Source organism: Heptranchias perlo, chromosome 22 (genome assembly GCF_035084215.1).
Source record: "Heptranchias perlo isolate sHepPer1 chromosome 22, sHepPer1.hap1, whole genome shotgun sequence".
Lineage (NCBI taxonomy): Eukaryota > Metazoa > Chordata > Chondrichthyes > Hexanchiformes > Hexanchidae > Heptranchias > Heptranchias perlo.
In genome coordinates, this window is record NC_090346.1 from 39,038,941 (window position 1) to 39,051,405 (window position 12,465).

Genomic DNA, 12,465 nt, shown 5'->3' on the forward strand with positions numbered 1-12,465 from the left:
ATGTGAATAATTGCTGATTCACCCACGTACTGGGCCTAAATAAAGATTTTACTGTGCTGTGAGAAGTAGATTTTTGTGCATTGTAGGGCGTGGTCATGGCAACCTCTGTTTTCAAACACGTTCTACAGTCAACACAACTGCTTATAAAGAATGTGTATTTTGATGTCCTGAGGGCAGGATAGTGGAAAAAAGAAGAAATGAAGAATACAGTAATTCAGGTCATGCGATAATTGAATTTCCTGGCACACTGCAAGAAAAAACGCAAACTGATTTCCAAATCTGAACCTCAACAAAATCATATTTTTAAAAAATGTACATATAAAACAGATGGCACGCAGCCCAAAGTCGGTTTTGAGTCAGGCATGCCCAAGGCCGACATAATTGAAGGGGCCCCCACGCAGGGCTACAATTGTAACCAGATCATCTGTTAATCTGTGAATTATGCACAAGGCACTTCTTCTGCCAGTTTCTGTGGTAGAAAACAGCCAGTGGAATTTGAAAGTAAGCTGGCTGCAAAGGCAAGGAAGCCATTAGTGAGGCACACATAACTGTGTGATGTCACGGTATATTCATTATTCAATTATTAAATATTGTAATTCAAAGATAAAGCTTTTGAGTGGCAGGAGGTGTTACAAAAATTACATAGAAGTACACAGAATTTTACAGCACAGAAACTGGCCATTTGGCCCAATAGGTCTATGCTGGTGTTTGTGGTCCACACAAGCCTCTTCCCACCTTACTTCATCTAACCCTATCAACATATCCTTCTATTGCTTTCTCCCTCATGTACTTATCTGCCATCGCCTTAAATGCATCAATGCTATTCGCTTCAGCCACTCATGAAACATAGCAGACTGGCATTGTTCCTGGCGCTAATTAGTATTGGCTGATGACATGGCACAATGAATCAATAATATATGAACATTCATCATACATAAAGAATAATGAATATCTGATATCAGAAGTATGCAAATTATAGAAAAATAAACTGCATTTTCTGATAAGTACAAAATTACAGGCAATTCTGCCGGCAAACCTAGATCAAAAAACTGATGAAAGGTCATCGACCTGAAACATTAACTCTGTTTCTCTGTCCACGGATGCTGCCTGACCTGCTGAGTATTTCCAGCATTTTCTGTTTTTATTTCCGGGACAATCCATGTTGCATATCAGTTTCTTTGTACCATAAATAGAATTTCCTAGGTATCTTATATTATTGATGGCATTGTGCCAAATCAAACAATAATTAACATGGCAACCCCTCCCGTCACAAAGAAGCTTTATCTTTCACTTACAATATATAATAATTCAATAATGTAAAAGTTAAAGCAACTCCAGCTTTTTTGCGCAATTTAAAAAAATACTATTGAACACTGCTCTGAAGAAAGGATAAGACGACTGCCCTAACGATAATGTCAGGGCTCGACTTCTGGCCCCAGCAAGTTTCATTCAGAAGAAGAGGCCAACAGGAGATGATTGGTGACGTGATAAATGCTCTAGTGTGCGAGTCAGCTGCCATCAATGTGAATGCAGCCGGAGAGAAGAGGAGAAATTCACTCAAACAAAAATGAGATTCAAAACAAGTATTAAATATTCTAATAATATCCTTTCGCTCTTAAAATAGCACCAGAAAGCAGGTACTGAGGGGAAGGCAGGCACTTCTCCAGAGTAAAGGAAATAAAAATCAGAGTCAATACGAGCAGCTTTTTAAAAACATTGGCCCAGAAATTGCTTACAAAATAACGGAGAGCTCAACAGCGCTCACCGTCGTTAGTGGCGAAATAGAGGAGCAAGTTCTGGAGTTCACACTTGCGCAGACAAACGCAGAAATCCGGAACTCGCTCCTGGTGGTTCGCCAGCGATATGACAGCTTTGAATTAAAGGGATATCACCGGCTGGAATCAGTGGAAACAATGGACCAGCGCCAACTTGCTCATCTGCCCAGCTGGAAAGTGACTAATATCACCACAAAATAGCTACGCTTAAAAATACCAGGTCTAAACTAAGTTTTAACTGCACGGTAAGTCTTAATGACTGCCAAACAACTAAAAATTAACTTTTAAAAACGTGAAGTCTTAATACTCCTTATTTTAATAGATTTTGGTCATTAAATTTTTTTTAATGTAAGGATCGATGAGGGTAGCGCAGTTGATGTAGCCAACATGGATTTTAGCAAGGCTTTTGACTAGGTCCCACATGGCAGGTTGGTCAAAAAAGTAAAGGCCCATGGGATCCAAGGGAATGTGGCAAATTGGATCCAAAATTGGCTCAGTGGCAGGAAGCAAATGGTAATGGTCGACGGGTGTTTTTGCGACTGGAAGGCTGTTTCTAGTGGGAACAGGGCTCAGTACTAGGTCCTTTGCTTTTTGTGGTATACATTAACAATTTGGACTTAAACGTAGGAGGCATGATTAAGAAATTTGTGGTTGACACAAAGATAGGCCTTGTGGTTGATAGTGAGGAGGAAAGCTGTAGACTGCAGGAAGATATCAATGGACTGGTCAGATAGGCAGAAAAATGGCAAATGGAGTTCAGTCCGGAGAAGTGTGAGGTAATGCATTTTGGGAGAGCAAACAAGGCAAGGGAATACACAATAAATGGGAGGGTACTGAGAGGTGTAGAGGAAATGAGGGACCTTGGAGTGCATGTCCACAGATCCCTGAAGGTAGCAGGACAGGTCGATAAGGTGGTTAAGAAGACATAGGGAATGCTTTCCTTTATTAGCCGAGGCACAGAATATAAAAGCAGGGATGTTATGCTGGAACTGTATAAAACACTAGTTGGGCCACAGCTTGAGTACTGCGTACAGTTCTGGTCACCACATTACAGGAAGTATGTAATTGCACGAGAGAGGGTACAGAGGAGATTTACGAGGATGTTGCCAGGACTGGAGAATTTTAGCTATGATGACAGATTGGATAGGCTGGGGTTGTTTTCCTTGGAACAGAGGAGGATAAGGGGTGATTTGATTGAGGTGTACAAAATTATGAGGGGCCTAGATAGAGTGGACAGGAAGGACCTATTTCCCTTAGTGGAGGGGTCAATAACCAGGGGGCATAGATTTAAAGTGATTGGTAGAAGGATTAGAGCGGAAATTAGGAAAAACATTTTCAGAGCCAGGCCATTCAGGAGAGAAGTTAGGGAACACTTCTTCACGAAAAGGTTGGTAGAAGTGTGGAACTCTCTCCCACAAAAAGCAGTAGATACTAGCTCAATTAATAATTTAAAATCTAAGATCGATTGATTTTAGCTAGCCAAAGGGATACGGAGCCAAGGTGGGTGGATGGAGTTAGGATACAGATCAGTTATGATCTCACTGAATGGCGAAACAGGCTCGAGGGGCTGAATGGCCTACTCCTGGTACCTTGGAAGTAGGGTTCCCAACTACCCTCTTGCCTGAGAATACTCCTGGGGCAGGGAGACTCAAGAAAAAAGAGAAAATACCTTGAATAATTCAATAACCTTCCATCTTATATCTGTTTAGAATGAAAGAAGGACACCATCAACAGCAGTGTCCAACGTGGTGACAGATTGCAATATTTTTATAGGATTAATCTGGAAACTGTTCCCAGCCATTGCCTAATATCTGTACCTGGCCATTAGGGGCTGCACAAGAGTGACTCATGCGTCAATATTACCCCCTTTCCCCCTTTGGGTGAAGCGCAATTTGGTTCCTCATCTGACTTTTCTTATAGGAAACCATGGACATGAATTGACATCCTACCACTCCATGGTAGTACACCGCCGATGATATGGTATATTATGGTACCAATGCTGCTTAGTTGAAACGGCGTATGCATTTACAAATGTCTGGAAACCATTCAGGTCAACCTGATTTAAAAGATTGCAGTGGAGGAACAGGCCAACATTGTCCTGTGCACTGCCGTTCCTCAGGCCGCTTTAAGTTCCTGTAATTACTCATCCCTCAACCCTTCCAATGATATTTTCCTTAAAGATACAAAGAGGAGAAAGCATAATTACAGTAATCGCCAAGACATCCTAAGTTCTTACCATAAGGAAGGAAATATGAAAAGAAATCGGAATCATAAGCAGCATTGCTCAGTCATTGTAAAATCTAATAAGCAGTTTGTTATTACGAGTGGCCTGAGGAGGATTTTCACATTCCCATATGCTTTATATGTAGCCTGCCTGTACTGGCAGTGGTTTACACTGTAACTTTACTGCAACGTCAAGTCAAGGTTCAGAGTCAATCACATCACATTGCAACAGAAGCTGTTTCACAAGGGCATTAAAGAATAATTTAAATGTTTCGCTACAGACATGATCAATAATGTTACATAGGAAGGAACATAGTTACACAAAAGCAGGAGTAGGCTGTTCAGCCTCTTGAGCCTGTTTCGCCATTCAATGAGGTCATGGCTGACCTGTATCCTAACTCCAGCTACCCGCCTTGGTTCCCTAAACCTTAAATACCCTTGCCTAACAGAAATCTATCAATCTCAGTTTTGAAATTTTTAATTGACCCAGCCTCAGTGGAGCTCAGTGGTTTTTAACTTCCTCTGTGTGAAGGGGCCCTCTGCAAACATGGAAACAAGGGAAACTAGGACGGGTATCACTCAGAGCCCAGGGATAGCTAAGGCCAGTGCTCCACAGCTTAGGGGATCTGTGAGACGATCCCATGGAGCGATCTGTCTGTCGCAAGATTTTTGTATTTTTCTGCATTTGTTGACTCACCAGCGCAGAAATGCTTTTTGCACAGTTTTCCTTTGAGTAGTTGACAAGGGGATCCCTGGATGTGCGTCGATATATGGAGGGTTTCTGGAAGTACCAATGTTTGCAGAGTGCCCCTCTGCACATAGAAGGTTGTAAACCACTGAGCTCCACAGGACAGATGGTTCACTGGTCTGACAAAAAAAATTCTTTTCACAGTTGTAAACAAACACCTACAGGAAATAATGCTAATACAATGTTGCATTTATTGAGATTTGATCTCTTCTGGGTATAGATGGTGAGTGAGAGGGTCCTCTGAAAATAAGTTTAACATGATCTTAGGCAATAGCATACGTTTATTTATTTATTGAGGGAGTGGGAGTTCATTCAGGTCTTCGCCCGATTGAAGGGATGCAGAATGGGATTTTTAATTTTTGGTGTCATGAGTTTATAATATCTATGGTTTCAAAATTATATCATAGTTTTCTTATCCTGTAACGATGTAACCCAGCAATAGTTATGTGACAACATGATCATTTTATTGGGTTCTTTGAGAATGCTACAAAAAAATCAAATAATCAAAAGCAAACTCTCCTAGCTGATGTGGGACTGAGCCAAACAGCCCAAGGAGGTCCCAGTCTGATTCCTGCGGTGTGGTGAACCAATCTATCTCAGCCACTTTAGCAGTAGAGTTGCTACACATTGGCTTCAGTACTTTGACTGGAAGGGAAATATTGGCCAGGGCACCCCTTCCTGATCATTGGGCTCCTCCAAGAAGGTCTAGGATTCCCACCCATTCCTGTCTGGATGTTGAGTGAGGATAGGATCAAGCTTGGCAGTGATGACCACCAAGGTTGAACCAAATACCCATATACTTATAATGCAACAACATCTTGCATTTATTTAGCACCTTTAACATAATAAAACATCCCAAGGCACTTCACAGGAGTCTTATCAAACAAAATTTGACACCGAGCCACATAAGGAGATATTAGGAAAGGTGACCAAAAGCTTGGTCACAGAGATAGGTTTTGAGCAGCGTCTTACAGGAGGAGGAGAGAGGTAGAGAGGCGGAGAGGTTTAGGGAGGGAATTCCAGAGCTTAGGGCCTAGGCAGCTGAAGACACAGCCGCCAATGGTGGAGCGATTAAAATCGGGGATGCACGAAAGGCCAGAATTGGAGGAGCGCAGAAATCATGGAGGGTTGTTGGGCTGTAGGAGGTTACAGAGATAGGGAGAGATTTGAAAACAAGGATGAGAATTTTAAAATTGAGGTGTTCCCAGACCAGGAGCCAATCTAGGTCAGGAACCACAGGGGTGATGGGTGAATGGAACTTGGTGCAAGTTAGGATACGGGCAGTAGAGTTTTGGATGAGCTCAAGTTTACGGAGGGTGGTAGGTGGGACACCGGCCAGGGGAGCATTGGAATAGTCAAGTCTAGAGGTAACAAAGGCATGAATGAGGGTTTCAGCAGCAAATGAGCTAAGGCGGGGCGGAGACAGGCAATGTTACGGAGGTGGAATTAGGCGGTCTTGGTGATGGAACGGATATGGGCGAAGGATGGCCACTCAGGCTGGATACCTGAAAGCCACTACCACACGATGAGTTGCTGCCTCAAGAGAGGAAGAATATGGGGAGTAACTGAGGAGAAGAAGTGAAAAAACAAAACTTAATTGTCTGATTGGGTGTATAAAATTTAAAAGGAGGTTCTTTAATGTTCAGTTAAATTATTGCAAGGTATCCACACAACGATGCTGTTATGACTCACCTCTTACCTCCACACGTCTCCTAAGTGTGATTGGAAGTCTCTGTATTAGTGCATCAAATATTAATCGTTAACAGTTGGCAGCAATCCACAAAACCTTCACTTGGAACAGTGGTCATGGCCAATTATTACAGGCACATAGAATTCACTTCACCATCAACTCTAAGCACAGGATTGTAACATGACCTCCCTTACTTTGTGGCCTGCAAAATCGACATCACACAGTTAGCCATCAAGTAGAAAACTTCAACTTTGAGGCTATTTGTCAAATTCTAGATGCTGCAAATAATCCAAGGACTTTGGGGAGGATCCTTTGTGTTGATGCAAGTTTGGTTGTTGCCTAAGCTTTTACTTTGAAATATAGAACAGATGTTCAGCCTGAAAATAAAGCACTGAGTAACAATTTGGCAATAACAATGGAAAGTTCTTCCAACATCAAACTGGAAAGGACCTTCGCCCTGAGTCCACAGGCTATAAATTGGACTTGGGTCCAAAATGGGTGGTAAGTTATTGGAAGTGACTCAGTTTGGAACCAGGCGTCATCTGCACTTAACCGGTAAACTGCAGACGGCAATCGGCCCAGTGCAGCTCGTTGGTTGCAGCTCACCGGTTTGGGCAGGTGTGACACCGACAATGGCCCTCAGGTAGGTCCTGGGAGCGGGGAGGGGGTGAAGGCGAATGGGAGGGGGGTGATCGCGGATCAACAGTGGCCCACAGTATTCCTGTAGAGCCAGGAGGAGCCCAATTTGGCATCAGGGTCCTGAAACCGGCGTTAAGCCCTTAATCAGGGACCTAACACTTGTTTCAGGCGGGTGCCCCAGACACTTGGAAGTTGCCAGCTGCCAATTTGGCAGCTGGTATACTTCCGTGGGGGATTGGCCATCTGAAATTGGCCCCCCCAACCTTGATTTTGCGCTCAAAAATCAGGCACATAGCCTACCAATTTCCACCCTTATAATTGTTACGTTTGTTTTGTAATTTTCTTACTTAAAATTTAATGACTAGCATTTTCTCTCAAAACATTTGGGGTGACAAATTATATTCTGTTCTGGGTAAGATGCAATATTCATCCAGGCACGGCAGATCCAGACTAAATCCACCACCAAACACCTATAATATGCTCCGAGCATTTCTTCTGGAATCCCATCTGGATGGGAATGTGTCACAGAAAGGAAAAGAATGATTCGGTCAATCAGACTTTTGTCCTCCTTTAACACGGAGTGGTGCAGCGATATCCTCACACTATCTCACAATGATGTGCTGGTCACACCTTCTGACATCAATCTTCATATCTCGTTCTCGTTGCCACACTAAAAAATGGGAATCGGTGACATGAATTTAGCTTAATACAAGCTTAAATTAGCTAAGCTGCTTTCTATCACAGCTCGCTCCACCTAATCAGTGGGACCTCTGCCTAACACCAATGTTATAGACTGTACTTTTATGCTGTATACAAGAGGAGCTCTTAAAGTTTGCCCAATTGGGGAGCTTAAAGCAGAATTTCTATTATGAAAAGTAGGAGGCAATGATATTTATACCTGGGTTTTCTTTTCAGCCAGCTCTGCTGCTGAAACTTTCATTCATGCCAAGGTTAACTCCAGACTTGACTATTCCAATGCTCCGCTTCACCCTCTGTAAACTTCAGCTCATCCAAAACTCTGCTGCATGTATCTTATCCCACGCCATGATCCAATCACCCATCACTCCTGTCCTCTCTGACATTGGTTCCTGACTCCCCAACATCTCAAATTTAAAATTCTCATCCTCGTGCTTAAATTCCTTCATGGCCTCGCCCCTCCCAATCTCTACAACCTCCTCCAGTTCTACAATGCCCCTCCCCCAAACTCTGGCCTTTTGTGCATTCTCCACTCCCTTCGCCCCTCGATAGGTGGTTGCACCTTTAGTGGTCTATGCCCCACACTCTGGAATTCCCTTCCTGAACCCATCTGTCCCTCCACCTCTCCCCTCCATTAAGACCCTCCTTAAAACCCACCTCTTTAACTGAGCTTTTGGTCATCCCTCCTAATATTTCCTTCTTTGGCTCAGCATCCACTTTTTTTGATTATGCCTCTGTGAAGTGCCTTGGGACATTTTTCTATGTAAAAGGGGTATATATATATAGGACCATAGAAAGGTTACTGCACGGAAGGAGGCCATTCAGCCCATCGAGTCCACGCCGGCTCTATGCAAGAGCAATCCAGCTAGTCCCACTCCTCTGCCCTATCCTCGTAGTCCTGCAATTTTTTTCCTTATCCAGTTCCCTTTTGAAGGCCATGATTGAATCTGCCTCCACCACCCCCACCCCTCCTCTTATTGCTTGTTTACATGCCTGTAGAAGTCTTTTGGATTCCCTTTTATGTTGGCCGCCAGTCTATTCTCATACTCTCTCTTTGCCCCTCTAAATACAAGTTGTTGTTAACGGAGCCATTATTGATATCCAGAATGTTGATATGGGGGCATTTGCATTACGTGTGTAGGATGGGTCCCTCTCTCTAGCAGTTCCTCCAACAAACCACTGGGGGCTGAAGCTTGAGTGATAGAAGCAGGTTGGAAAATGATGTGCACAGTTACCATTTTGGGTTGGCTCTTTACTTGTGTGTGGATATATGAAACACTGTTTCCCATATTGCTGTCTTTATTTTTCAGAATGCCGTTCTCCCATGAACTTTGGGACAGCCATAGCACAAGGTTTGGTGACCCCAGATGCTGACAAAGATTATGTACAATAAGATGTACTTGGGGAGGGGGTTTATTCTTGAAAACAGCAGCTCTCCCACCAAAGATCTGCTGGTTCTTCTGATTTCCAGGTTAAAACAGAAATTTGCATAGGTGGAGGGCATCTATGGAAGTTCCTGCCAATTCCCCCTGACCTACAAGTGCTGGCACTGCCTCATCTCACCCGTACTCAGCAGTTGTGCTACTTGCTTCAGGCCATATCTTTACCACGTGTGGAAACTCCCCCCCCCTCCCAACACCCACCCTTCCTCCTCCAACTCACTAGGGTAATGTTTGGATTTACCCAGGTAGTCATGACTGCTGAAACCTATTAGAAATGTTAAACTTCAGTTAGTGGATGGCTCATGCTGGGCAAATATTTCATCTCAGAAACAAATGGAAGGAGTGCTGGGGGAAAGGTCCACATTCTATTTTTCAATGGGAAATTTAGAATTGACTAATTATTAAACGTTGACTCCCATCTTTACAATTTCTCCTACGACATGGATCAATTAACATAAGGCACACATTTGTGTAAGGGCAGAATAGCCTTTACACAAATCAAATAATGATAGAAATACTGTATCTTATTTTAATAAATATCTGATTATATTGTTTCATCCTCCCTCTAAATAATGAAGGTTATTTTAAATTTTCGATTCAGTCCAAGTGGAATGAGGTTACTGAAGTTCTGCTTCCTATACTTTCTGATCTAAAGTTAGTTGGAATTTCTGTCACTACCCAATTCTCCTTGTTCAAACAAATCTTAAGGTCGAAAACAAAACTATTTTTTAGTATGCTGCTGTTTCTTAAATTGTGACGTCATATGCCGGCTTTCAGTTCTCATCTTTATGCCTGGGATATTTGCTAATACTCAATTCTGCTTCTGTTTGTCAGTTGACTCTCCCTGTCCCAGACAGCTCACCTCATTCTTCAGTGGGGATTTTTTCTAGTATCTGTCTGCCCCAGTTTATTTAGTCACAGTTCTCTTATCCAGTTAAGCAGGTCATTGTCCTTATTAAATAAAAACTGAAAATGCTGGAAAAGCTCAGCAAAGTGAGGCGGCATCTGTGGAGAAAGAAAGAGAGTTAATGTTTCAGGTCACTGACCTTTCGTCTGATGAAAGGTCTTCGACCTGAAACGTTAACTCTGTTTCTTTCTCCACAGATGCCGCCTCACTTGCTGAGCATTTCCAGCATTTTCTGTTTTTTTTCAGATCTCCAGCATCCGTAGTATTTTGCTTTTTATTCATTGTCCTTATGTTCTCTTTGCTTTTTTCAATGCTTGAGATTGGAGCCATTTTACACAAGATGGCTACAAAAAAGGATGGTCATTCGGCCCATCTTAATTCATCAATCCGGAAAGTTTCCCCATTCAGCATCCAATTGCTTCTTAAAATATTCCAGGGTTTTCACCACCACAACTCTTCCCAAAAGTCTATTCCATTCATTGACCACTCCGTGTAGACATGAATGTCATGATATCGGTCCTAAAATTATCTTTTATTTGTTTGAATCTATGTCCCCTTGCCCTAATCTTGCAACTTAACTTAAAGTAATAATCTTGATTTACCTTTTCCATTTCCATATCTACTTTCCAGGATGAAAAGTCCATGTTTCTCCAGTCTTTCCTCATAACTTGGACCTCTGACACTAATGGCCCGATATTAGGAGGGAGGCGGGTTGCCAGCGGGGGGGTCGACTGGGCTCTTGGGTAACCCACCCAGTAAAATTGGTGGGTTCCCCACGCGATCGTAAGTAGATTGAAGCCACTTATCTTGGCTTCCGGGTTTCGCGCTAGAAAGCTGCGCAGTGGGCGGACTGCGCACCATAGGCTATTCAAAGGGGCAGTCCTCCAATGACTGATGCTGCAGAAAGGAGCCAAAATTACAGCATGGAGCAGCCCAGGGGGAAGGCTGCACCCAGGGTTAATGATGCCTCACTCCAGGTCCTACTAGATGGGGTGAGGAGGAGGGGGGAGGACAGAGATCTTCTCCCCGGCAGGCGGGAGGAAGTGGCCTACCTCTGCCACCACGAAGGCCTGGCTCGAGGTGGCAGAGGAGATCACCAGCACCACCAACATATCACGCCCCTGCATACAGTGCAGGAGGCGCTTCAATGACCTAAGTAGGTCAGCTGAAGTGAGTACACTTACCCATTCCCCTACACTCCATCTGCCACATCACTGCCCCTACCCCACATCTCCTTCTGCACTGCCAACACTACTCTATCACATCACTCCTCACACCCACTCAAAGCTCATCCTCATCTTACCTGCACTTACTCACCTCACCAGTACTCATTTCACCACTACCACTCAATCCAATCCTCATACAGTCTCATGGCTCTATCTCATACTCAACCTCTGATGCATCTCTTTCATGGTCAACCTCACCCAACCTGCCACTACCTGTGCTGCAGCCACATGGCATGCATCACATATGTGTAGTAGGAAGCGTAAGGCAAATGTTTCGTGAGCATGAAGGGTTTGTCATGGTTTTACTTATATTTGATTTCTGATCAACTCACATTACATATTATATTGTCACCACTACTGCCACATCTTGGCCATTCTTGACTGGCTTGTGCAATAATGCCCTTTTATGAGGTTCTCCATGAACACCCTTGATGCCACCCATTGGGTCACCCTACAGTGGGTGTATGTGTAGTTGCACGACTACTTTGTGCAGGTGCCTGTTGCGCAGCACTGAGTTGTGTAGCTCCACGTGGCGAAGGTGGATGGCGTGCCTGGTGATGTTGGTCGTCCTCCAATGGAGTGATGAATGCAGCAATGGAAACCCCCCCACCCCCCCATCCTGACGGTGTGAGTGTGAGGGGGTCCACAAAGTAGGTAGATATGTTTGGACAGCAGAGTTTAGGGTATGATGTAATAATTTTGAGTGTGGAGACAGTGGTGTGACAGGCCAAACTTTGTCTGAGGTGACAGAGTGCCCTGCTGCAATGAATGAGGGTTTACCCAGATAATGATCTTAAGTGGGATCCCGCCGGCTTTGATTGCCGGTGGGAGTCCCGCATGTGGGGGCTGCGCGCGCACCGATTCGCGTCAATGGGGAACCCGGAAGTGGGCGGTTTGGAGCCGGGCTCCGGGAATCCCCGATTTTAGGAGCCCCCCCCCCACCACGAACGCACCCACTCGGCCATCCTAAAATTGACCCCAAAGTCTCTTCTTCACACTGCCTGCAGCATATGAATGTTTTCCCTGTATCTGGGGATTTGTACTCAAAGTGTGTCTACTTGGTACTTTCTTTCTGTGTAGTTTAATTGTTTTTCTTTCCACCCTCAACTGCTTTCACTA